The sequence below is a fragment of the Ambystoma mexicanum genome, chromosome 4p (assembly GCF_040938575.1).
Source record: "Ambystoma mexicanum isolate Mex_15411 chromosome 4p, UKY_AmexF1_1, whole genome shotgun sequence".
Taxonomy (NCBI): domain Eukaryota; kingdom Metazoa; phylum Chordata; class Amphibia; order Caudata; family Ambystomatidae; genus Ambystoma; species Ambystoma mexicanum.
The window spans coordinates 264,853,186-264,880,933 of record NC_090927.1 but is presented as its reverse complement, the minus strand read 5'-3'; the positions used below and the strand labels follow the sequence as shown (position 1 = coordinate 264,880,933).

The window sequence follows — 27,748 nt, the reverse complement described above, 5'->3', positions numbered from 1 at the left end:
TTGCAGCAGAACTTCATGTATGTAGGTGGCTTGCAGAAAAGAAAATTAATATTCAACGTGTATGTAGGCTGGATTCCCTTCAGTGATTTTTCTTTTTAATTATTGGGTAAAAGCGTACCTCACTCACTTTCAATGGGCACCCTAAACAGCTAAAGAATGGATGGCGAATAATCACCCTCTCCCTTTCGTCTGGAACAACTTGGCTTTAACAACAATATTCTGCTGGATGATATACCCAGGAACTACTTCAATTATATTCGTACTCTCCCGTCCCCTTTCCTCCATACTGTATGGGAGTCCCTTCCTAGGGACGGAAAACAGAACCTTTTACACCAAAAAAATAGTTTTCCCCTTTAAATTTAGATGCCTGTGGGTGTGTGGCCCTGAGAGCATGCACTCCCCTGACTCCGCCCACCGGTTCCACTCCTCAGTCCTCTTTTCCCTGTCGTCGGGAACGGACCACTTTACCAGCGCTCTTGGGGTAGGCCTCCGGCTTTGTAGTTCTACAAAGCTCTTTCCTGAAGCTTTCTGTTTTTTTCTCTCTGTTTCTCTCATGGCAATTCTCAGAGACGACTCTGTCCTCTGGAGCCACGCTCCTCCCCGGCGCATGTCGACAACGGCAGGTTTCAGCAGGTGTCCAGCCTGCGAGGGTTCCTTCCCCACATCGGACCTCCATGTGCTCTGCTTCCGGTGCCTTGGCACTGACCATGGCTGGGACGGCTGTTCTGCGTGCAGCGCGTTGACCCCGCAAGCTTTCAAGTATCGGTCGGCGAGGTGGAGGGAGCTGTTCGAGAGATCACCTCCAGAGGACATCAAGAATTACGTGAAGATGAAGACAAGGCCCAAGATAGGTGCCCTGTTCTCCTCCGCACCCCACAAGGGTGACTCCTTCAAAGGGAAGCACCTGAGTGGGAGGGACCTTCCGGGTCCTAGGACCAGCAAAGAGACTGAGGCTCTCAGAGCTACCAGCCAACAGGCTCAGGGGTCGCAAGATCCTCCCGGTTCTACCGCTGAGGGGCCGCAAGGATCTGCTACCGGGGACATCCCTGAGTGGCATTGCTCTACTACTGGATTCATGCCCGAGAGGGCGCCTATATGCAGCACTACGGGTGTCATGGTCGAGGGCACTCCGCCTTCTAAGCATGCAGGCGGAGACTGTACCCGGCTCCTCAGAGACCATACAGCAGGCACATGGTGCTGGGCATGACAAAATGGCCAGCAGGCCAGACAAGATGGCGGTTCACCCGGAGCTCCTTCTGGAGAGCAGGCAAGGGAATGTGCGTCTAGATGGGACTGATCCACTCCGGTGACCTGGTCAAAGTCATACCTGACCACACGAGGGGTGGTACGCAGCTCCCAGCACAGGGCCCAGCTCCTACCACCAGGCCCTTCCCCTGCATGCGATGATAGGTTCTTTGAAACATTCCTTACTCTCATGAAATCAATGCAGATGGGCACCATCCTCAGGGAGGCCATCAAAGACGTGCTCTCCCTGGCAGCACCCCAGGCTCCGACCATGGTCCAGAACCTGGCCCCAGTTGAGCCCTTGGTCCCAAAGCTCACACAGCCGCTGTGGTTCCGTGCAGCAGCCCCCAGCACTGCGAGTCAGCACACCACAGCTGCCCACACCCAGCATGCCTCTGACAGCTCCGGACCCACAGGACACATTGGGCGACGAGGACCAGGACACTCCCTCATCAGCTAAGGTCATCCACAAGAGAATGGCAGGTGTAGCAGAATACCTCAGAATATTCCACAGCCACAAGTTGAGCAACCTGAAGTGGGGGTTCTGGCCGAGGTGCTGACCATTCGCTGGCATCCCTCAACAAAAGAATGTGGAAGCCCTAGCCAAGTAGGGATGGGTGAAGCTGAACTCAGCGCAGCCTACCAATAAATGCCTCAATGCCAAGTATAGGCAGGAGTAGGGGGACTCCCTCATTCTGGTGGTGCACCCTCAACCACATTCATCGGTTATAGCTGCGGCCTCCCTTTACTCCAAGCCACAGTCTTCGTCATCGACACCCTCCTCAGCACCCCTAGCGATGGAGGAAAAGCTGTTGTAATCCTACGGCGAAAATATTTATTCTTATGCCACTCTCCATCTGTGCCAGGCCAATGCTAATGCTATGCAGGCCACAGTGAATCAAAAGCTGTGGCGGGAGATGGCAGATTTCCTCCCAGAGCTCTCCCTGTATATCGAGGCATGCTTCAGGGCCGGATTGTCAGAGGCCAAAATCGTGGCCCAAGACATTATGGAATACACAGCTGCTCACATCAACACCACAGGTAGAGCGATTTGTATCGCTACACAGATATGAGGCGGACAGCTTGGCTCAAGGCGACCACGTTTAACCCTGATGTTCAGGAGCGCATTCTAGACCTGCCATTTTAGGGAGGGGACTTGTTCCACTCGACGACAGTCGAGGAACTTGACAAGAAGAAAAATAGCTCTCAGACAGCTAAGTCTTTGTCAATCCTGACACAGTCCGCGCCCAAGGCCTACAGCCAGAGTCACCAATGCTCTGACAGAGCCTGTACATTCAGTGTCTTTAGGGGCTTTCAGGAGCGGTGCGCTATGCAGCCCGACCGGTGCCCTAGCAAACGCAGGTGCAAGCAACACAAAGCCTCCCACAAGGGTTTTTTCCAGTCCCCCTCCCAGGCACCAGCCTCGGAGGGAAAGAGGTTGTGACCATGTCATCCAGATCCACAAGTCTCCGGTGGTGGGTAGGCTTGCCATTCACTTCCATTCCTGGAAGACAAGGTTCGCGGACCCATGGATCCATTCTGTAGTTTCCATGGGCTTCTGTCTGCCGATTCCTCAGTTTCCTCTTTCATCCTTTCCACTCCCACAGGTTTGGATGGCAACTCTTTTGGCAGAAATCTGCTTGCTTGTTGTGAGTCAGGCGCTGGAGGAAGTTCCAGCTTCTTAGAGAGACATGGGCTTCTATTACCAGATATTCACCATTCAGAAAAAGAACCAGGCTGGCTTGAGGGTTGTTCTAGGCCTTTCTTTCTTGAACCTTTCCTTACCCCTTCAAACGTTCAAGATGGTTACTCCAGCACTCATTGCGGAGACACTGTGTGGGGGAGACTGGATGTGCTCCCTGGATCTGACGGATGCTTACCTACACGTCCATATTTGAGAGCCCCATTGCTCCATTCTGAATGGATGTGCTCCCCAGATCTGACAGATGCTTACCTACACGTCCCTATTTGGGAGCCCTATTGCTCCTTCCTGAGTTTCAGGATCATGGGCTTCCATTTTCAATACAAGGTCCTCCCATTTGGCCTCAGTTCAGCCCAGAGGGTCTTTACAAGATTAATGAACTCAGAAGCAGCTCTGCTCAGGGCAGAGGGCTATCACCTTTATTCATACCTCGACTGGCTAGTCCAAGCAGGGTCACCCAAGGCGGTACAGCGCTCAGCTTCAGCACTAATTAATGCACATGTTATTCTATCTGGGATTCTCTATCAACCTCAAGAAATTGTAGTTACTCCCCACTCAGTCCCTTCAATTCCTGGGGCTAATTTGGGACACGAGGGCAGAGAGGATCTTCCCCTCAGCTGACTAGATCACGGCAATCAAGAAGGCCACCATGAATTTTCTCAGCAGACCAACGACCTCAGCATGGTGGTTCCAGCACTTGCTTGGAATTATGGCGACTTGTCTCCTGGCTGTTCCACACAAGACTCAAAATGAGGAGGCTGCAGCTGCATTTCTCAGCCTCTTGGAATCAGGGGTCGGGGCCCCAGGCAGCTCTAGTCAACATACCACAGAAAATTTACCCAGACCTGGAGTTTTGGGGTGCAGAGACCAACCTATTGTTATGATATGGCATTTATAACACACCTGTAGACAGGTGTTTCAAGGCACGATGAGGCAAGGGACGGGGAACAGAGGGAAGACAGACAGCAATCGTACTAGGCCAAGTGAAATTCAGATTGGGCAAGTGCAAGGGAAGGGGGAAAAGGAAAGTGCAAGGGGGAGTGGGAGGGGAAGGGGAAAGTGGAGTGCATGGGATAATAAAATAACAAGATAAGATCGGCCAGCTAGTGGCAAGTGCAGGCTCAGTGCAAGCATAAGTGCTGGTGTGGGGCCTTAGGGATACAGAAAACAGTCCCCAGGTGCAGGGGTTGCCATGGAGGCAGGGCATGCATGCAACTGGCAGGGCTTGGGCCCGAGATCAGATGGGTGGCCAGGTAACCAGTGCAGTATAGTATCAGCCTGGGCTTCAGCAGGGGAGAGGGGGAGAGAAAGCAGAAGCAAAGAGGAAGCTTTTAAAGTGCTTCCGGAACCGAATATGGTTCTCAAGTTTCAGGGAGGCTGTTCCAGAGGGAGGCACCAGCTGAAGAGAGAGATCTACCACCAACTCTTTGCTTGAAGAAGCGACTGTCCCTGAGGGAGTTGGAGGCGGATGAGCAAAGAGCTCGAGAGGGAAGATATTTAGGAAGAGAGAGTTGAAGGTATTGAGGATGCAGGCCCCAGAAGGCCTTGTGGATGATGCAGAGGGTTTTGAACTTAATCCTCGCAGCCACTGGGAGCCAGTGCAGAGATTTCAGTCCTGGAGAGATATGATCCATGGGCTTGAGTCCAAGGACAAGTCTCACAGTTCTGTTCTGGATGAGTTGCAGAGGACGGAGAGTGGAAGCAGGAAGATTTAAAAAGAGGCTGTTGCAACAGTCCAGCCTAGAGAGAGAGAACCAGAGCTCTGGAAAGCTTCTGAGGGAAGGAGAGGAAGGGAAGAATACCTCTGAAGAGGTGCAGCTGGTAGTGTGACTTCTTAGAGACATCAGAGATGTGAGGAGAGAAAGAGAGTGTGGAGTCGAAGATGACACCAATGTTTTTAGCCTCGCAGGTGGGAGCAGGAAGAGGCCTGTCAGAGAGCTACAGGAAAGGAGGGAGTGGTGTGCCGATGAGGAGAATCTTAGTCTTACTGGCATTAAGGCAGAGGTCATTGGCGGCACACCACTCCTGGATAGCAGGCAGACAGAGATGAGGGAAGGAGAAGAGGTGGCCGAAGGTAGCCTGAAAATTAGCAGGGTGTCATCCGCATAGCACTGGAAGTTGGGGCAGAGAGCGGAAATGCGGTGGGCAAGGAGTGGCAGGTATTGGTTGAACAGCCAAGGAGAGATGTTAGACCCCTGCGGGACACCATAGGTAGAGAAAAAGATAGCAGAGCGGAAGGACCCAAATTGAACCTAGGAGGGTCAGTCAGAGAGGAAGGAAGTCAGCCACGCCCAGGCCTGACCAGTGATACCTATGTTATCACAGAGACAATTTAGTAGGATGGCATGATTGACAGTGTCAAAGGCAGAAGAGAGATCAAGCTAAATGAGGACACAGTGGGCGTTGGAGTCAAGGTTGGAGAGCAGGTCTTCACGGATGTTCAGGAGAGCAGTTTCCATGCTTCTGGCATCTCTGAAGCCAGACTGATGGTCATGAAGACAACCAACAGATTCAGTGTGGAGATTAAGCTGGGAGATGGCCAGTTTCTCCAGGAGCTTGCCCAGGAAGGGAGTGATGGATATTGGGCGATAGTTAGCCGGGTAGGAGGGATCGGCAGAGGGTTTCTTAAGAAGCAGGTGCACAAGGGAGTGCTTCGGGAGGGGGGGAGACTCCAGTGGCGAAGGAGTGGTTGCAGAAGTCAGCCAGGGCAGGAGCCAGGGTGTCAATGTGGTCCTTGATGGTTTTGAAGGAACAGGGGTGAACCTGTTTTGACGAGACTTTCATAGATTGGACTTGTCTAGAAACCTCGTCAGCGGAGAACAGGGGAAAGGCAGAGAAGGAGGGAGGAGAGGTGGCTGCAGAAGGGCCAGAGGAAGAGCAGGGAGTATAGGGAGGGAGGGGAGCAGAGTGAGGACGGGATGTCCTGTGTTTTAGGGATGAAGTGAGAGGCCAGTGCTGTGCAGAGGGCCTGGGAAGGGTCAGGAGAGGTAGAGACTGCGGCAGGATTGGCCAATTCCTTGCATATTTTAAAGAGTTCAGCCGAGTTGTTAGATGCCGCCGAGACGCGGGCTTGGATATAAGCTCTCTTCTTGGTGAGGACAGAGAGCCGGTATTGCCTTTGGAGCAGGCGGCAGGCCAGTTTGTCAGAGGAAATGGCGTGCTTCTTGTACATCCTATCGGCCACCCTGCACTTGCATTTTAGGGTGATAAGGTCTGAGTCATGCCAGGAATTGCACTTGGCTTTGGGCTTCAGGCAGATCCTCATGACAGGGGCATGGCTATCAAGAGTGTCAGATATAGCAGAGTGGAGCATGGTGAAGGCTGTGTCAGGGTGAGAGTCAGCCAATGGAGGAGGGGGGAGTGAGAAAGTGGCGGTAAAAGCCTCAACTGATACACGCTTCATGGGTCGGATGACCGAGAAGGTGGGTGGCAGTGATGGAAGTGGCTTGGCCTGAGGGGTAGAGAGGGTGAGCTGGTAGGAAAGGAGAAAGTGATCACTCCAGGAGAAAGGAGTGCTGAGAGGGACAGAAAGGGGAAGGTCTGAGGAGAGCAGAACATCCAGAGTGTGCCCTGCAGAGTGAGTCGGGCCAGAGAGGAGAATAGTGAATGAGAGAGAGTCTCAGAGGTTTTGAAAGCGTCCAGAGGGAGGACAGACATTCAGAGAGCCTTCCCCAGAACTCAGTTTTATCACAGACTCGTCCATAGAAGTATGGGGGGCTACACTGAACAACTACAGTGATTACGGAGTCTGGGCACGACAAGAACAGTTGGAGCACATCAACTGGCTCGAGGTGATGGCCATCTGTCTGGCCCTAAAAGCATTCATACCCATGGTCAATAGCAAATCGATCTGCATCCAGACAGTCAGCTCTACTTTCATGTATTACATCAACATGCAGGGAGGTACCAGGTCCCCTCCGCTCTGCTGGCTGTCCATCGACATTTGAAAGTGGGGCCCTGTCGCACAACATTGACCTATCAGCAGTCCACCTCGGGAGAATCCATCTTGGAGGCAGACCGGCTCAGCAGGCTGGGGATTGACAACTATGAGTGGCAGTTGAACGAAGAGGTCCTGAGAGGGCGGATCTGCAATGAGTGGGGTCACCCTGAGGTGGACTTATTTGCCACCATGAACAAAAGGAGGTGCCCTCAGTTTACCTCCTGGCTGGGGCAAGGCAAGGGATCTCTGCGGGACTTGTTGCAGATCCCGTGGCACAGTATGAATGTGTATGCTTTTCTTCCCACTCCACTGATTCACAGGGTCATCTGCAAGGTCAGGGAGTCAGAGAGTCTTCAACTCATCTTAATAGTGCCATGATGGCTGTCAAGACCTTGGTTCTCAGAACTCCTCTGGCTGTCGGACCGACCTCTGGTAACCTCCCCCTCGGATTAGCCCGTTACTCTACAAGCAGGGGGGCACAGTCCTTCACCCCTCTCCACAGAAGTTAGCCCTGGCAGCTTGGTCATCCTGAAGCATCTACACTTGTCACAGGACAACCTTGCTATCGTACAGGGGGCAAGGAGTGACTCCACCAGGAGTCAGTACAGAAGTAAGTGGACCAGGTTTTGCCACTGGGTCAAGACAAACAAGATTGATCCTGTGACATGCTCACTGGACGATGTGTTATCTTTCTCTGCGCATCAGGCTCACTCAGGTGTGCCATACATATCTGGGGGTCATAGCGGCTTACAAGAATTACGGAGACAGCATTTTCTCCTCTTTCAATCCGGTAGTTAAAGGAAACTTAGCAGGTCTGACCAGATCATATTCTCCTGGCAAGCGGCCACATCAGGTCTGGGATCTTGACATTGTGCTGGGCTCCCTGACGCACAAACTCTTTAAGCCCAAGGCGTCGGCAGACATCAAGCTAGTTATTATTAAGACTGCCCTTTGGTTGGCCTTACTTCAGCATGCCGGACCAGCGAGATTCACGCTCTGGTGGCTTCAGAGCCCTATACCACGTTTCACGGGGACAAGGTGGTGCTCTGGACGTATCCAGCCTTTCTCCATACGGTTATTTCTTCCTTTTTTGTTTCTTCCTTTCACATTAACAAGGAGCTAGTTCTAACCAACATTCTTTGTGGACCCAAAGGATGAGGCTCAGAAGGTTTTGCACTTTCTGGAAGTCAGACGTGCTCTAAGATTCTGTATGGACAGGAAAAAGCTTCCGTAAGTCGGATGCGTTGTTCATCACTTTTGGCAAATCAAAACCAGGCTAACAAGCCTCCAAGGCCTCCATAGCAAGGTGGGTGGTGATGGATTTGAAGGAGGCATATGATGGGCAGCACAGGCCTTAGCCAGCAAACGTGCATGCCCAAGCCATCAGAGCCATGGCCATGGTGGTGGCTTTCCAGAGAAACATCCCGTACCAGACGATCAGCAAGGCAGCAATTTGGTCATCCCCGTCTGCCTTTTGCAAACACCACTGCTTGGATACAATCCCCAGATCGGATGTAGCATTTGGCCAGGCACTTTTGAAGAACCTTCTTTCTTAGAGGGGCAACTCTCAAACCCAGTGCTGCATTCAGTTGTAATCACCCATACAGTATGGAGGAAAGGGGATGGGACGTAGGAGTAATTATAATTTACTCACCGTAGTGACTAACATACTCCTAGTCCATAGTCCCCTTTCCTCCATATGTCCCACCATCCTCCCCTGTAACATTTAGTGTCATGAGGCAAACATAATATTGTCAAGGGGGACTGAGAAGTGGTGCCGGTAGGCGGAGTCAGGGGAGCGCATGCTCCCAGGGCCGCCCCCGTACGCATCTAAATTTAAAGGGGAAGACACATTTTTCTGGTGAAAAAGGCTCAGTTTCCAGTCCCTAGCGAGGGACGCCCATGCAGTATGGAGGGGAAGCAAAAAAAGGCATCTGTTTAAAGTTCAGGACAGCCAGCTGCATGTCAGGACCCACTGAAAAGTTTGGGCAGTGGTCAGGTCACTCCACTCTCAAGGATGGCCTGCTGCTCTCCACCATAGGACCCAGTCAGCGTTTAGGCCTTCCTAACAATAGACTGCACCACCCAGATGCACTCTCAGCAATCTCCTGTGTTGTTTTCTTGCAGCTGTCAGATTGCAAGTTGGTAAGTTTCAGCAGCTCTGTCCCTTCCTTCTAGTACAGTCCCCCTTATATACAGTCCCCCTGACACCACCGATTTTACATTCTCAGAGAAGTGCCTTGCAAGAATTCTCACAGCTAGGATTGGACAGTTACCCTTCCTTCTCTTCCCCACTCCTGCCTCCCAGTCAGGAATGGGTTAGTGGTCTGGAGCAGACATATGGCAGCTTAATTCACAAACCCCATTTGTTCTCATGTCACATTTTTGGCAAATACTAGTTATGTAGCAAAACTTCATAATTTTACTAGCCACTGCCATAATGTATATATTTTCCTTTCCAGTTAATCATGGGGAATTAAGTAAAACGACAGCCAGGTCTGCACCATTTCGCACGGCCATGTGGCAAATTGGTAAACAAATGTATACAATCTGCCTAATGGTTGCTTCGAAAAAGGCATAAGTTGTAATAGTCCTTTTAAATTAATTGTAAATCTTCATGTGGGCAAATGGCAACTCTCCTGCCTTCAGGCCATATGGACTCACTCGTTCTCACTGGGTCAGTTTGTAACCAGAGGTTTTTTTAATTCTCTTTGTGTTTGCAGCTGGCTCTTTGAAGTTGGTTGCCTGTTTGAAGTTTCAGCCTCCCTTTTCACACCTACTGTCTACATTCTGGTCATGCTCCAGCCAAGGCATGTTATCTTCGCAGAGAACCAAGCCTTCAGGGACAGCACCTTTCACAATACCACATTTTATTACAGTTGTAAACACTAGGAAGCCAGCCTTCCAGTGTTGAAGTTCTTTGTAACAGCCAGCAAACGGGTTTGCCTCTGGCCTACAGAACGTTTTCATGTAAACAAAGTGGGTTTTTCTTTTCAAATGTCTTATGGTATTTTACTTGTAAAACACGATACACATTACTTTTTTGTCAACCTACAAACAATGTCTTTTCCCCTGACATTTTTCTGTGAGCAATGGTACATATTTCACATTTAAAATGCTTTCACTTGCACACACGTATGCAAAGCCATTTTTGTGTCAGTGTTTAAATATCCTGTTTTACATGTGAAAGGGACCTTTGATTTTTCTTCTTGCTTTGTGAATTCAAATGCTGCTTTTCCTTGGGTAGTGACAGGTAGGCCTTTTTCACATGACCCTTCAGTTTTCCCTTGCAGCCACACATGCAAAGCCGTTTTTGTTGTTCGTGTTGGAAAAATCCTGTTTTTAAGGTGAAAGGGAACTTCAGTTTGGGGCCTTTGAATGCACCCCACAATTTAACGTGGTCCAATTCACAATTTCAGCTTTTAAATATGAATTTTCCTGTTCCCCTTGATTTCACATTTTTATGAATACAGCAAATTATCCATTGCACGGCCTATCAACTCGCCTCAAAGGTCCACATTTTCACATCTGTATGTTTCATAACCATGCCCCCCTATTTCTGTAAAGGAAATACACACACACACACAACAGTAGAACATGCAAATCCGTTTCTCTTTCATTTTATAGTTGCTATGATTTTTCCTCAGCTTAAGCAGTTCTCCATTTTAATAAGGGTTGCAGGATATTTTCTTGTACTTGTGATGTTGATCTCGGGCCTTGTCAATTATATTTTGTTTAGGGAGGACGGCAAACCCTTGCACGTGTTTTTCAAATACTGTGTGCAGACTGCAGCTTACATCTTTATTTTTAAAATTATCCCTTGCTCTGCATCTTTTCTTTGTATTAGATATCCCTACACTTATCCCTCCCCTTGCCCTTCTTATGGCAGCACAAGAGGGAGGACGAGGAAGCTGATTCAACCTTTTTCCCCCAGGTTAATCTTGCATGAGTCTTTTTTCAGGCACCACCACTCTCCATTTGGTGAACAGTGGAGATCTTCTTTTCCAACAGGCTCTTCTCCACTTTCCATTCTTTTTTTCCTTGTTGAGATCTCCTTCCATGTTCCGCAGGTTCTGGAAATAATTATTTCGTTAGTTAACTACAGAGAGGGGAAGAAAGGCTGCTTTAGTAACACCTAGAGACACATATTTTTGTGAAGATTACCTCCTTTCAAGTCACTTTTACATTACTTATTAATTACTACTAACATTTCCATCCATTCAATCTCTTGCACTCTAAGTTGATTTTTTTACCTGTTCATTTTCCTTATTACTACTTTTCCTTTTTTTGTTCTTTCCATTTCATTCATAATTATCCTAAGGCATAACTTCAGATGGCTCCCCAATCATTCTCAAAGCTGGTTTAGGGGGACAGATTTTCAAATGATTGGTGTGGACCCATTTACCCTCAACCAGATCTCCTTTTGGGATTGGGATCTTATAGGCGACAAGAGAAATGTTGCTGATAATCACAAAATCCCTCGGCAAGAAGATAAAAGCATCTCCATGGCTTAGTTTCTCTGAAAATTATATAGATAAACTCTGCAACCTACCTCATACTCACATTTTGTTGTTTTGAGGTCGTAATATGTCCCCATTCCTTCAGCAGACTTCTCCAGATTGCGTTGGGCATATGTAAAAGCATGCTGTAGGTGCATCCTCAACATTTCAATGTATTTATGAGTAGTTGAGGCATTTATAAACAACTGCTCCTGAGTGTGGTAAAGCAGATGTTGCGGTAATACAATTTTTCGTCCTGTCATTAATTCAAATGGAGACCTCTTGGTGGCAGAAGAAGGGATAGATTGCATGGCCATCATGACAAGCTGCAGTCAGATGGCCCAACTTAGTCCAGAATCAAAAACAAATTTCTTCAAGGTATTCACAATTGTTTTGCTATATCTATCCACACCCCTGTTTGATGCTGGGTGGTAGGTGATGTGGACTTTTCTCTTCACTCCTGAATTTTCCCACATCTTTATCACCTCACTAGTAACATGACTACCTCTATCAGACTCAATCCACTGAGGAAAACCGAAACGAGAAAAGATGTTGTTGATCATCAAAGTGGCAACTGTCTCTGCCTTGCAATTTGGGGCAAGAAGGCACTGAAACTAGTTTGTGAAGAGGCATGTCACCGTCAGCATATATTTGATTCCTCTGGAAGAATGGGTTGCTGGTCAAATTAAGTCGACTTGCAAATTAGACTATGGTAACGTCATTCCACTTTTCTGCAAAGAAACTTTGTGTGGGAGAACTCGGTTGAAAACCAACATATTCAAGACTTCCATTTAAATATGTGTCGAGATCCTGGCCCATGTGGGGCCAGTAAGTGATTACTCGTAGTATCTTAAGGATCTTTTGAAATTCCGTATGACCGGCATTGGCCGTGTCATGGTTCAGCATCAGACTTCGGAATGAGGTAGGTACCACCCACTGGTTATTCCCAGATTGAGGTTTCCTCACCAACAGACTGTCGTGAATCTTAAATATATTTTGAATCAAACTTCATCAGAATGCAAAGGTCTTCCTCTCCTCTTTAGTCTAATTCTGTCAGAGGAAATCTGACTGGATCTTCTAAGTATTTATAGAATCTCCCTATAATGGGATCCCCTTTTTGAACCATTATCAATTCTGCATTAGGAGCAGCTATACTCGACTGAGCAGCTAATAGATCACTGTTGATACACGTTTGTGATCTGCTGTGACCTTGATTTCTCTCAGGTGGTGTTCCATATCTATGAAGTCCCCCATGCAGAGCTCCTGTTTTGGCCAATTGATCAGCCAAGTAATTTCCAATTTTATCAGTACCCTCTACCTTGGAATAAGCTTTACTCTTCTTCCAATAAATGGTCATCTCATTAGACATCACTAGGGACTCCCGTTGTTTCCACGTAGTAAATTACTTTGTCGGAATTTACTTAGTGGAAATTACTTTGAAAACACTTCAAAATCTGTTTGTGGGGTAAGGTATCAAAGGGTCGTAGGGAGGGATTTCAGGTAGGGGAAATTACATGCAACCATCACTACATCCTCAATTGTGTGGCTCAATCTACCATGTTTTAATAATGTATTATTTGCTCAAAGCATGCCTCTGTTTTTCCAGTTAATCAAGTGTTCACAAACCCCTTTCTCACATAATCTGAATCAATGATAATCACCAGTTCTGTGAGTTGGTGGTTTAACGCAGTGGGGCTGGCTTGATAACTTGCCATCATCTCTGCCATTTGACTAGCAGCGGGTTCGGGACGGTCATTTACCCAAGCATTCCCAATGCCAGCAACCAATTCTTTCTCCCCATCTTTTGTAATATGTTAGGAACATCCATCCATATAAACTGTGGTTATTTCCTGACAAGTGTTGTCTTCACATAGCTTGTGCGGGGACACCAGGTATTCCTATGTGTTATTATTGGTGATTAGACATTCGTTCTCAAGACCGTGTTCTTCAGCACAATCACATAAGTCTGACAAACCTTGAGCTACGAGGCTCTTCTTATGTTGGCCTACCTAACCTCCACAGGAAAGCTCTGCACTGACAGAATTGAAGTAGTGATTGAGTTAGAGACAATCCCAGCCCTTATTCTATCACTTTGTAGATCTTGTAACGGTTGGTGGGAGGTGTCTACTATAATGTATTCCCCCTGGATAAATGGTCAGTAGTTTTTCAAAGCCCACACCGTTGCCAGGAGTGCTTTTTCTCAACCATTGAATGTATCCTCTACTGACGATAATGTTTTGCTCACGTAGGAGATTTCCTTATTGATTTTGTCATGTTTTTGGTATAACGCTGCCGTCAAGCAGGTGTCTGAGAAACCAGTCTCTGAGAAATGTTCCTTATTCTCGATGTGGTAAGCCAGACAAGGAGCTTGTGACAGGCTAGTTTTAAATTTCTTCACTGCCTCGGATTGTGCTTCACCCCACTCAATCTTTAACCCGGTCTTCAATAAATGGGCCAAAGGTTGAGTGATTGCTGCATAATATTCAATTAATTTTCAAATATAATTAGTCAGTCCAAGGAGACTTCGCAACTCTCGCAGAATTGTGCTTTTTCTTTTATTGAATTAAGGCCTCGAACTTCTTTTTCTTGGGACTGTCCCAGAAAGTTCACTCTGGTTTTGCACCATTGTACTTTCTAGAAAGATTATTTTGCACCAGCTTTTTGCAATTGGGTAAGAACATATCTGATTTCTGCCAAATGTTCTTCCACAGTTGAGTTTTTTCTCAACATACCATCCAGAGAGGCCAAATTTCCTCTTTCACTTAGATCTGGCATGACCTTGTGAAGGAAAATGCTGAACTAATTTCCTTAGTTGATGTATCCGAAGGGCGTACCGGTCCAAGTATATTGTTTCCCCACAAGGTAAGGGCACGCTTATAGTGATCTTACCTATTCACGGGCACTGTGCAGTAACCGTTTGCCAAGTCAAGGCCTGAGCACACATTTGATTGTTGGATCTGTGCCATTCCTTGATCGATATAGAGAAGAGGCCAGCATATGTCGACCCGTTTATTCAACTCCCTCAGGTCAGCACAAAGTCTGCATTGTCCATTAGGTTTTAGGTTCGTCAGTACTGGGCTGTTAAAGGTACTGTGGATAGGATGCATTATGCCACATGATTACAGGTTTCTGATGATCGCCGTGAGTGATTCCATGGATGTGGAAGACAGCCAGTATTGTTTTACAAGTATAGGAGCCATTTCAGGATTTGTTGGTATTGTAGTGGGATGAATAGTTGTATGCCCACAATCATAGGAATCAACTGAAAAGATAGTCTGGAAATCCAGGAATACCTGTCTCAGTTGTCACTGTTCACCGGTCGCACAGACTATTCTGTTCCTCGACCATCTGCCTGAAACCGAGAAATACCTCTGGTTTAGATATTTCAAAAATATTCTCCATTTGGGTGGAGAGATCTCTTTTATTGGTATTTATCCGAAGAGGGGGTTACCTTGAATTTGCGATAGCTATTATGAACTTTAAGTAATACCTAATTCTACAAGACGTCCCAAGTAACAACTTCTACCCCATAAAGGCATGAAGAATACACCAAGAAATGTCCCCCCGTCGGGTGTTGATCTTTTCTGCTGAGATACTGTATTTCTTGTGATAGCAATCTTCCAGAATTGGGCCCATGATTCCATTTTCTAAACCCATTGAATAGTAATGGAAATCGACTGACGTTCCAATAGAGGTGTCTGCATTCAAAGTAACACTTTGAGATTGCTGTTATCTACCAATATTCAAATGGTGTCGTCTTTTAGATCGACCAGTGGGTTTCAATGTAGGAACAATCCTTGTTGTTGGAGGGTATGACTCAAATGTATGAACGCTTCCTGATTTTTCAGGGTTTGTCCTCTTTTTATTTTCATTGGTACCGTAAATTACATCACCTGTCCTGGGATAGTAACCTCTCTTTTGATTGGACATCAACATCATAAGGCAACAATAGAGCTGACCGAAATGCTTTTTCAACATTGGCCAAACTTGCCATTAATACAATTTAAATTAATTGCAAATCGAGGAAGAATATCGCTACCCAGATAAAATTCAAAGTGATAGCTATAACGCTCCAAAAATGATGGTCAATGGTTTTACCACCAATCGAATTTTTTAACATATACTCTTGCTAGAAAGGACATGTTTGAATTTTGGGTCTCCAGACCAATATCACATTTGTTTATAAAATGAATGCAGGGAGTGGTCTTTTCTTTTTGGAGTTGCCAAAACAGTGCTTCACTAATGAAACTTTTTCCATTGTTTCGACAGTTTCTGGCGAGCACCACATCTTCTTTATCTGAATGGAGAAGACTGTGTTTTCGCCCTTCTGCATATCGGTCAAATTATGACTTTTTATCTGACCACTTTAAGGTCGTCCTGAACATAAGTATCTCTGTCCAATGGTGAAAAGCATCTGTTCTTAGTAAGTAGATTATTTGTTAAGTATTGGGAGAAAGCCACTTCAATGCTCTGTTCTCCTATTGCGATGTGATTTTGGGAACCTGAGTAATTGAAAATGACATTCAATTTGATTAGGATGTCATTTAATCAAGTGACAAGTACCATACAGGTGTGACATAATTGGTGCTTCTCTTCTGCTTGTTTGTACTGTTTGTTTGGATTCAGAGACCCTGGTTGATGCAATCAATCAAACGGTATAGCCTCCATTCCCCAGTAAGCAGGGTCTGCCCTGTGGAGCCACTACGATCACTGGATGTTTCAAATGGCATTGCCCAATTTTGATATCCAGATCTGCAATCCCAATGACAGAAATATTCTTTCCATTAAAGTTTTGGAGCAGTCCTAGAAGAGGTTTGAGAGGAATTGTATGACTTGCCCCTCCTTCCAAGGTTGCGTTTATCATAGGTTTGTTTTGAAATAAAGGTCGTCTGTGACCCGGAGTCTACCATAGCTGACAAGTCACACTGATCTTGTATCTGCATAGGAGCATAGAATGAACTTCTTTAGACTTACGTTCACAAAGAAAGTGTGAGTTATTAGACCGCTAAGCATTCATTTTCATAATGTCATTTATTTTTAGGGCGTAACCTTAGGTTGCCCCATGTTTGCCTTGCTTTACTTGAGGTCAAGTTTACACAAGTGGACTTGGGAACCTGTTGGAATAGATACACATTTGGATATAAGATATGGAGTTGATGTATCCCCCTATCAACAGAGTCTGTGTTGTCTTCTCTTTTTAGAGGACAATCTTCAGAATAATTTACGAACGAGGGTACCTCTACTGTTTCTGGGTTTTCTGGATTTACACCTGTTTTTTTTTTTATCAGATTAGCTTTCGCTTCTCGGGGTTGCTTCACACTTTTTGGTCTTTTTCTATATTTTTGGATGCAGTCTTCTATTTTGACCCACTTTTCTTTAGAAGGGGTCACACCATCTCTGAAAGAGAACACTTTCTTTTCTGGGTTTCCTGTGTTCTCCTTTGTCGCAATGGTGACTACTCTGTTTCTCTTTTCCTGGAATTTAATTAATTTTCCCTGTTCTTGTGGTTCTATTTCCCAGTGAAAAGAGCTGTCGCTACAATTTTCTTGTATTTCTTCATTTAATTCAGGGGTTGTTGTATGGGTCATAAAGAAGCTTCCTCTAAGGATTGCCATGTCTTTTCCTCCATATCCTGACCCGGAGGTTGGGGCACTTTGGGAAACACTGGTAGTCTGAGGGCTCTGTTGGACCCTCAACATTTGTCTAATGTTCTTGGTAAATTTGGAAAACAGTTAAATTGAGGTGTGCCAGTTCACGGTAGCGCTCGAGCAAAAAAGCCCTGAGTCAAGTCAGGGCACTAGCTGCTGCAGGGTAGTGGAACTGGTGGGAATCTCAAACCCACTGCACATAGACAACAAGAAACAAAACGGGGTTCAGTTCCACTTGTTAATTGCGCTGCTATATCCAGAATTTGAAAAAATCTACGAATGTGTATGAAAGTTGGAGTCCATAAATCAGCTGACATAACACAAATGTTTTTCCAAATAATTCTTGTATTCAGGTTTTTCTATTAGAAGTTGCCAGAGTGATTTGCCGACACGTGTTTCACCTTCAGCGGTCCTTCTCAAGGCAAAATTCTGTAATGTCATACACAACAAATAAAGTCAACCACCATCATATGCAACATATCATTTGTCAAGGTGGCATTCATAATAAGACACAAAATTCCATTGCCAAAAATGATACCAATACGTGCGTGTATAAGGAAATAGATGCCAGGGGAACATCAAACACATTTAAAAAACAATATGAAAATCAATACATTACCAAAATGCCCGAAACAGAATGAATGCACGTATTCAAGATCATGTCATCATGTAAAAAACAGAAAGAGAAGGAAAATACCAGAGGCACAATAAGCCTCATTATATAATGGCAATATTGTTCAGACATCAAATCAACAATAGTGATTCAAAGTTGTTTGGTTTGTATATACTAGGTCAAAATATGTATCATTAATTATATTTCTAGTATGACATACAAGCATTGTTATTAAGTGTGCTACAAAAAACCCCAGCCCAGCACTACCAATTGCCGTGCAGTCATGGTGTGCCTGTTCGTAATCCAAAGTGAAATGACGGATGTCATAAACTTGTGTCAATAGTACTATTTAGAACGAAGACAACACCATTGTGTGCTACGTGGAAGTCTAGATAAAAAGTGCAAATTTGAAAATGCATTGCCTTAATTACTATATCCTTTATTCCGGTGCTTCAAGATGAACTACTGCTGATATAGGCAATAATGGTATGGAAACAAATTAGCCTGTGTCAAACGACAAAAACAAGGAATAAATGTGCCTGTGAAATGGTATGACCCAACAACCAATCTAATATGCCTGATGATCAGTGATCAAATTATCTGTTTGTGTATCCTGTTGTAACTGGCATGAAAGAATAAGTAGCGTTGGGTCACTGTAAAACTTCAGTGCATAATGTCCATTAGTGGAAAGATCTGGATAATCAACGGAAAAGAAATGAAGGACCCGCATAGTACACGGTTCCACTTGCCCCATCCTAGACACTATAGATTTCACTTTTCGGAACCATTCTTCTTCATACACAGAACACGTAGCAATGATTAAAGATTTTCTAGCATTTACTCTAGATCACAATCAGTTTCTGTTTAACAGTCAATACTTTGTACAAACAAGAGGCATTGCCATGCGGGCCAAGTACGCCCCTCCGTTGGCCAACCTCTTTATGGGGTATTTTAAACAAAATTATATCTTTACAACAAATACATTTACCTACAGCATTGTTGAATGGAAAAGGTACATCGATGATGTTTTACTTATTTGGAATGACACGACAGAATCTTTTCAAGAATTTTCGGAGTATTTGAATGCTAATACATTTGGTATTGAACTTTCAGGACATTCTAGTCCCAATCAAATTGAATTCTTGGATTTAACTATCAGCATTTCTAATCAGACGATTGACACGCAAACTTTTAGACCATCTACAGCTGTAAACTCCATTTTGAATGCTGCGAGTTGTCATAAACGTTCAGTTATAAATAATATTCCTTTTGGTGAATTTTATCGAGCCCGCAGAAATTGCAGTACACAAGCAGCCTATGAAAATGAATGTGTACAGTTCAAGGAGCGGTTTTTGAAACAAGGCTATTCAAGTCAATGCATTCAACAAGGAATGACACGTGCTAGTGAAAAAGTACGCGAAAGATGCTTGCTGTTTCAGAAAATAAAAAATCCACTGTCTATCCAGAAGTTCAGATCATTACCAAATATGTCCAAAACTCAGATGTGTTGTTTTAAATGCTTGACAAACATTGGTATATTTTAAAGTTAGATGCAGACCTACGTTCATACATCACTGAACGACCAAAGTTTATTTTTACGTGGAACCATACACTTATGGGACATCTTTGTCCTTCCTTTCTTGCTCCAAAGTCGATGCAGGTTGAACAATTATCATGGTTGCCACCGAAACCTAAAGGCTTTTTCAAATGTGGAATGTGTAATTTTTGTAAGTTCTCAATATGTTCTGACTCTTTCACATGTCACAATGGCTTTACTATTCAAATACAGGACATTATAAATTGTAAATCGAAGTATGTGGTTTATGCGATTGTATGTGTATGCGGGAAGTATATGTGGGCTCTACAATCAGGGAACTGCGGATCCGCATCATAGAATATTTCTCGCATTTAAATAGCCTTGATCCTAAATTGCCCCTTGCCATACACTGGCAGGAACGTCACCAAATGGATGATGTTCAAAATATATGTTTTATTGGGCTAATGCAAGCACGTGTTCACCCCAGGGGAGGTGACCGTCAAGCATTATTGCGCCAGTTGGAAGCGCGTACAATTTGCCGGCTTAGATGTACCTTGATGGTTCTTAATAAAGACACAGAACTAAATGTCTTCCTATAAATGGCTGATGGGTGTGAGTTACATACTACATGTGCATGATATTGGAATTACTGTTCTTTGGTGCCTTATTTTCATTTCATTTCCATATTTATTCCCAAAATAATGGGTAAGGTAATGGTAGAGCCCGGTGCTGGCTGGGCTGTCGGGCCTATGCCCGTTTGCAAAATCATATTGCCAACTTAGAATTTATTCACAGTTTCTCATTGAATAATTGTGGTACTTTCCCAAATCATACCTTCAGCACATTCCAGCAGTTGTTTTTTCAATTACTGGCTGGAGCGTTTGGACGCTTTGACTTTTTTACCTTTTCCCTTTTTTCCCTTTTTTATCTCACCATTCATTTTTCATATATTCAAGGGCTCAATCGCACAACTTCGTGTGAGTCACATATCTTGTAACCATCGATGCGTCTATTGATATTGTGACTGTAATTGGAGTCATGTGAGCGCAGATGAGCATGTGACAAGGCACGTATCTAGGCACGTAACAGGTGCTTTTTTCTAATGACAGTGGACTCGACCGGCTGAGTGTAGTGAAGCAGAAACCAACGCTGCAGCTACGACGTTAGAATATTGTCGGTAAGACACATTTACGTGCGTGCTCATGCTTTTTTGAACTATTATGCCCATGAATTGGTTTTAACTCAAGGGATGGGGCAAGTGGACCCGTGTACTCCCTTCCCCATTTAAAGTCAGGTCCTTCATTTCTTTTCCGTTGATTATCCAGGTCTTTCTATTAATGGACTTAATGTGCTGAAGTTTTACAGTGACCCAACGCTACTTATTCTTTCATGCCAGTTACAACAGGATACACAAACAGGTAATTTTATCACTGGTCATCAGGCATATTAAATTTGTTGTTGGGTCATACCATTTCACAGGCACATTTATTCCCTGCTTTTTTCGTTTGACACAGACTAATTTGTTTCCATACCATTATTGCCTATATCAGAAATAGTTCATCTTGAAGCACCAGAATAAAGGATATAGTAATCCCGGTAATGCATTTTCGAATTTGCACTTTTTATTTAGACTTCCACGTGGCACACAATGGTGTTGTCTTCGTACTAAATAGTACTATTGACACGAGTTTGACATCCGTCATTTCACTTTGGTTTGCGAACAGGCACAGCATGACTGCACGGCAATCAGTAGTGCTGGGCTGGGGTTTTTTGTAGCACACTTCATAACAACGCTTGTATGTCATACTGGAAATATAATTAATGATACATGTTTTGACCTAGTATATACAAACCAAATAACTTTGAATCACTATTGTTGATCTGATGTGTGAACAATGTTGCCATTATATAATGAGGTTTATTGTGCCTCTGGTATTTTTCCTTCTCTTTCTGTTTTTTACATGATGACATGATCCTGAATACGTACATTCATTCTGTTTTGGGCATTTTGGTAATGAATTGATTTTCATATTGTTTTTTAAATGTGTTTGATGTTCCCTGTTATCTATTTCCTTGTACACACATGTATTGGTATCATTTTAGGCAATGGACTTTTGTGTCTTATTATGAATGCCACCTTGACAAATGATATGTTGCATATGATGGTGGTTGACTATATTTGTCGTGTATGACATTAGAGTTTTGCCTTGAGAAGGACCGGTGAAGGTCGAAACGCGTGTCGGCATATCACTCTGGCAACTTCTAACAGAAAAACTTGAATACAAGAATTATTTGGAAAAACATTTGTGTTATGTCAGCTGATTTATGGATTCCAACTTTCGTACACATTCGTAGATTTTTTCAAATTCTGGATCTAGCAGCGCAATTAACAAGTGGAACTGAACCCCTTTTTGTTTCTTCTTGGTAAATTGCTTGACCTGTCGCTCAAGTTGAGAGATCTTTTCACCTCCTTTAGAACCATACCAAGGTCTTGTTGATAAGGGGTCATAAAGCATTTGATGGCTCTGATTGGTTGGCTATAGGGTCTTTGATGAAATTCATTTGGGATCTGACCATTCATGTGTCTCTGAACCCGAGTACACTCTCCGTCAGTCAGACCTCCTACTGGAACCCCATACCCTATTCTCATCTGGTCCCTCCCTACTGTACTGATTTTGGGTTTGCCTTGTAGATGCAAGGGACACAGACTCCTCCCTTTTGTTGTTTTCTCCTGGATTTCTCAGGCACGTGTCCCCAGGATCCCTATTTCGAGGTTGGATAATATTGTGTTTCTTTCTCTGAGGGCTGGAAATAAACACTGTCTCTTCCTTCTCCTGGATAACCTAGAAGCATGCTCCCAGTTTCCCTGATTGGAAGAGACTTTTAAAATTCCCTTACTAAGCTGAAGATGTTGTCTTTCTATCTCAGCCAAGTGGACCAAAGGACTTCTCTGCTGGATCATTTTCGGCAGTTCGCGATCTCTCAATCCTTTATTATATCTTTCCTCCGGCCATGATGTATCATCATTTCCACTCCTGTCCCCTCCTGACATGCTGATTGGGGCCCACTAACCTCTTCCTGCTGTTAAAGGTTGGAAGTTGTCAATATCCAATAACAAATGCTCTCCTTCCTGATCAGAAACATTTGGGAGAGGGGATGTTCGAAACCTCACAGCCTGGCTATTGGAAGTTTCAGGTGGGTGGAATGAGGCCTTTGACGAAAGGGACTGATCCCCTCTGACCAAAGTACTTCCCTCTGGTGGTTGTCTGCTGGGTAATGGTAAGGCCATTTTATAAACCCTTACAACTTTTTGTAATTTTTCATTTAGTTAGATTTCCATGATAGTTTTCTGCGTACACTTGTCTAATTGCTCTCTTAAATCAAATATTCCGGCCTGATTAGCTTCCATTGTTTTGCGGTGGAAAGTTAACAAGTCCTTCATATTTAGCAAATCCTGCTGTAAACATTAATTCTTGTGCAGTTGATTTTGAATTACACTAGGCCTTTCTTGACCTTTCTCTTGACAGTGCAGCATTTCTTTTTCAAAGTACACGTTTACTTGAACTACCTGTTTTAGGTCAGTTTCTAGGATCTACGTGATCTAATCGAAACAGAAAAGACTGCAGCAGAATTTTGCAAAGTGGAAATCTTGGCAGTACCATAATGTCGAATCCCACTTTCCTCCTAACCACGACCCCCACTCCCTACTTACTTTTGCTTCTTGCCACTTACCTTCTCTCCCGCTCGATCCTCCTGTCGCCCTTCCCCTTGCAACGTTTGTCTCCTACCCCTAAAATTGGTAGGGACTGCCATGGCAGGGTCCTTTTCTTTTTTAAACTTTGTTCCTCGCCACACTCCTTCCTTACCCTGCAGCCCGCAAATACCATTATATCAAACATTGGGAGCGGGGGAACACCCCCGCAATCCTTGTTCGATGTAATGGGAGTCAGGTTATTTTCATACTTAGTGTGCATTTTCTGTGCATTCAGCATTTTATAGTTGACATTTTCAAGCAATTTGAGTTTCTATTTGTTCCAATTTGTCCTGCAGATGCAAATTTGCATCTTTCACATTGGCTTCTTATTGGTAAGATAAGGAAACTGAAGTACCAAATCTGGAACAATGACTTAAACAAAACAATTAAAGTATTTAATCAAACAATATATGACATTTTATTAACAATTCATGAAAACAGAAACACATCCTCAGTGCACACAGCAGCAAAAAATTGGTTGATGAAAAACACTTCAACTTAAAACCTCATCAACATAACATGCATCAAATCCAATCATACCATATCCACAAAAAAGCCACAATCACAACATACTATGTATATGAACTAATCCAGACAAGTAAGAAGTTGTGTAAAATTTACAAACACAAATTCCTAAAGTGAACAATGAACATAAATTAAACAAATGTGTAGCCAGCTACTTCCAAACACACACGCCGGTTTCAACGTTAATACATTATTTGCAACCTCTTCTTCAGGGGAAACAAACCTAAAAAGCATATTGGGGATACGTAAATCACATGTTTTTTCTGCCAACTAGGCCCTCTACTTTTTGGTAAGAGACTTGACTCAGGCCTTCATTTTCATTTTCCTGCTCTATTTTTTGTATCCGTTTTTTCTTCTCCTGAGTTAGAGCGATCTCTTGTACAAGCTGACCGTTCTGTCATTTTTCAACTCGTAAATATGATTAATGTGATCAAATTCATTTTGGGACTCAACTTATTTGAGAATTAATTTATTATTTTGAATTCCGCTATGTCTAGTTTCACTCACTATGTTGTCTAACAGGGCATTATTATGTACAGATTGGTCATTGTATTTTCCTTGTAGCTTATTCTTAACCTCCATACACTGATTATATGTGTCCTGTAGACTCAAAAACTTGGTCATCTGGTTCTGTAGTTCATCACAACATGTCTTCATTTCGGATTGCATTTGATCCATGACAGTGTGCTGTTGCAATATGGAAACCTGGCTTTCTTTCAGTGTTTCTTGCAGCTGCTCAATGTCTTGCACTTGGTTGCTACACAATTGCTTGGCACTAAACAGCTCTTCAGAATATTTCTGGGCCGCTTCTTGGCACTGTATAATCTGAACATCCCTTTCTGCTAACCTGCCCTTCACCAATTGAAGGTGAAAATACAAGTCTGCACAGACGCAGAACAGTTTAATGTTCTCTTCCTTGACAGTTGAAGTCATATAAAACCTCTGTAGGGAATGATTTTAGTGGGCCATGTTATTCCCAAATGTCCACTCCCACCGAGGCAATTCTTTCTAACATCTGTCTTCGAAATATATCTGTGGCTTTCCAATCCCCTTTCAAATATTACTATGCAAGTGCATGAGCCTCTGCCACATAATTTTTCTAACTCCTATTTTACCACTGCCGCTCAATCACTTACGACTCCAATGCAAACCTTAATACATTTCTGTGTGAGTTGTGTGCACACGTCCGTATTTCCTTAGGTGGTGTAAGGAACTCATGGTTGTAACATAAAGGCAGACACAAGTGCTCACAGTTCAAGGGTGTTTATTGAACAATTAATGCTGGGTGGAAAAATGTCTAACCCTAATCTAAGGTGGAGAAAGTGTCGACCATCAAATGAAAAATAAGGCAGTCGTAGTGGTGTCATGTCAAATAAAAGGGCCTATCCTAAAATAATTCCTATTGCCAAGTCCTTACAACTAATTACAGAAAAAGTGTGGGATAGGGTTTCAATAAAGAAAGAGGTGTTATGAAGTCGGATGGCTTTTAGCCAGGGGTCTCCCTTGCCCCTGCTTTGAGCACGGGACAAAGTGGATCTTGTGAGCACAGAACATGCTCGAGCTTTCCAAGCACGGGCCAACAGTTCTGTATCAGATTCTTCGATGGCCAAGTCTTTTTTCACAAAAGTCTCTTGCCTTCAAGGCCTGATGTATCCAACAAACACACACAAAGTTCAGTTCCACGTATTCTTTGGGTGATGGCTTCCTCCCTTGGTCCCCCTCTTCTGGGTGCTGACCATTCACAAAATTGTATTCAACAAATCGATGAGGCAGTTCCCTTTTCAATGCGCTTTGGGTGACAGTTTTCGACCCCGGATCTCCCTCTTTCGGGCTTGGACCCCTTTCAGACGTTTACCTCCCTTAATGTCTTTTCTCCGGACTCCGTCCCTTTTTGTTGACTTCCCTCTGCCGGGTTCACTCTCGGCAACTTTTACAGAGAGTTTACTGTAGACACCCCATGGTCGGGTTCACTTCGGTGAAAACACTGTTCATAGGGACTTCAGACCATGCCCTTTTCTGTTAGAATCCCTCTGGCGGGTTTACTCTTGCCATCTTCAACACATTGTTCATATGCTAATTTCACCAAGCGGGATTCATTTCCCTTAGCTTCGCAATCATCTGTCGGTCAAAGACTTTTGATGGTACAGAGAATTTTACAAGACCCCTGTAGGACCACTTTGACCTCTTCTCACCTCCTTCCAAGGGCTTCCGGTTACAGTAGTTTCTACCTTTGGGTAATCGCCCAGAGTTTCCTGCTTGAGCACCCACGTGGTGCCAGACTCCTCTGTTGCTGGCTTTCCCCCTCTTTCATCAATGTATCATTAAAGCTTGTCAAAAGTTCAAATTAGCCATTGGCTATTTATCATTCAACACAGTTCAGTTTCTTATTGGCTCTTCCCTCAACTCACCGGCTGTGATGAACCACCTGGCTTTCTTCTCCTTCGAGTTAAGGTTGGTACCACAGAGACCCACGTCTCTTCCCAGCTTAGCAATCAGTGGAGGAGGGTCTCATGTACCAAAGACATCTGCTGCAACAGACGCTGGCTATTGTTCGCAGACTTATGCTTCCCTCTGCGGAGGCTTCACAAACCTTGGTCGGAAAGGGCAAGGTCGCTTCTCTCCTTGTCACCCTCTCGGTCTGCGCCATATTTCTCCTCCTGTTGAACTGCCGTGCTGAGTTACATCTCACGCCATGCGGTCTGCCTTGCTCGTCTTGTGCGCCACCTTTTATCCCTGTGGGAATGGGGGGGGTGGGGGTGGGGTGGGGGGGGTGGGGGGGGGTTGGGGTGTGTGTGTGTGTGTGTGCGTGTGTGCGTGTGTGCGTGTGTGCGTGTGTGTGTGTGTGTTTTTTCAATTGTCTGACCCTTAGGTTGGGACATGTCAGGTAAACAGTTTTATTAGTCTGTTGATTTCTACGGTGTGAGAAAGATTTTAGGTCAGAAAAGGGGGAGGGGCAGAATTTTGGAATATCGTTCATGGTAGTAGGGGGAAGAGGTGTTATAGGGAACTGTGAACCTCGTACTGGGATGGTTGGTAGTGATCACGGAAGGGTGGTTTTTGTAGGGTTTGTGTAGTAAATGGGAATAGTCGGGATCATGAAATGAACAGAAGGGATTGTGGGAATGGTAGCGTTCGGGCATGAATTAAAAGAGGGCCGTGAAGGAGAATGATTGGGAGGGGTTGTTGGATTTGGTAATTTCAGAGGTGTACGGGTGATGGGATTCTAGTAAAGGAGCTTAATTGGGAGGAAGGAAGACTGATGTGATACAACCTACAAAGGTCTTAGAGATCTCATCCTCCGCTCCTTCTTCCCCGATATAATACTGCATCTGACCTGGGGTATTTCCCTGAGCACAACCCCGGGCTCCCTTACCCAGGTGATCCTTCCTCGCTCATCCACCTCCAGGGCTGGGATCTGAGTGCGCCAGCCCTTCCCTGGCCACCTGAATAAGGGATTCTTGAGGTCTGCTCTGGAGAATACCCTCAGGTTTCTCACAGTGGCTGTGGTATCAATATCATAGAATTCACTGCAACACAAAGCTTCAGCACACTTTTGCAGCCTCTGCACTATTTGAGTCAAGGTCTATGTTGCAAAGACACTAGTTAGCCCAAATATCCTATATCAATGGGACCTGCAGTTTTCTGGGATGTTTTAATCTACAGCATCTAATTCAGTGGAGCTTTCCATCCACACCATATATGCACACGTGTCCTTTACTCAGTAGTTCTTTTTATGAATCTGGGACCCCCAATGTAATAACATTGATTCCTTACAGCGTCTCTCCCCTTTTGGGACAAGAAATACAGCAGGTATATTTAATAATCAAATAGAGATAATTGAATCAATATGCAGACCAACAAATTATAAATGGAGGAAATTCGAATGGTAATGATGAAAAATAACCATGGCAATGTATCGCCTCAGTTTCCAAATCTACAGTCAGAGACTTTTGTACTGCACACATCACTGTAGGCACCTATACATTTAATTCACCCTGAACTCACATCCACCATAGATTGAATGCATGACAGTCCAGGAGTAATCTTTTACTTGTGTAAACCAATTCATTAGTTTAAAGTATCCCTACCTATCCACTTCCCCTTTATTCAAAATAGTTACTACCCCCCCTTACTCAATAGACATGTCAGAATTTTAGCAGCATTCTAAGAATTCAATTGCAACAGACTACTATGCCTTTGTGTATGTTGGTGGCTTGTAGAAATGAACATCTATATTCCATGTGTATGAAGGCTAGATTCCCATCAGTGAAGTTTCTGTTTAATT

At 44.4% G+C, this 27,748-nt stretch overlaps 1 protein-coding gene across 2 annotated transcripts in view; it reads left to right on the top strand.

Moving 5' to 3' along the window:
• The window catches only part of SUPT3H (SPT3 homolog, SAGA and STAGA complex component), a 2,273,353-nt gene that overhangs the window by 1,207,179 nt on the left and 1,038,426 nt on the right, over positions 1–27,748 (top strand). The gene's annotated exons all lie outside the window — the stretch shown is intronic.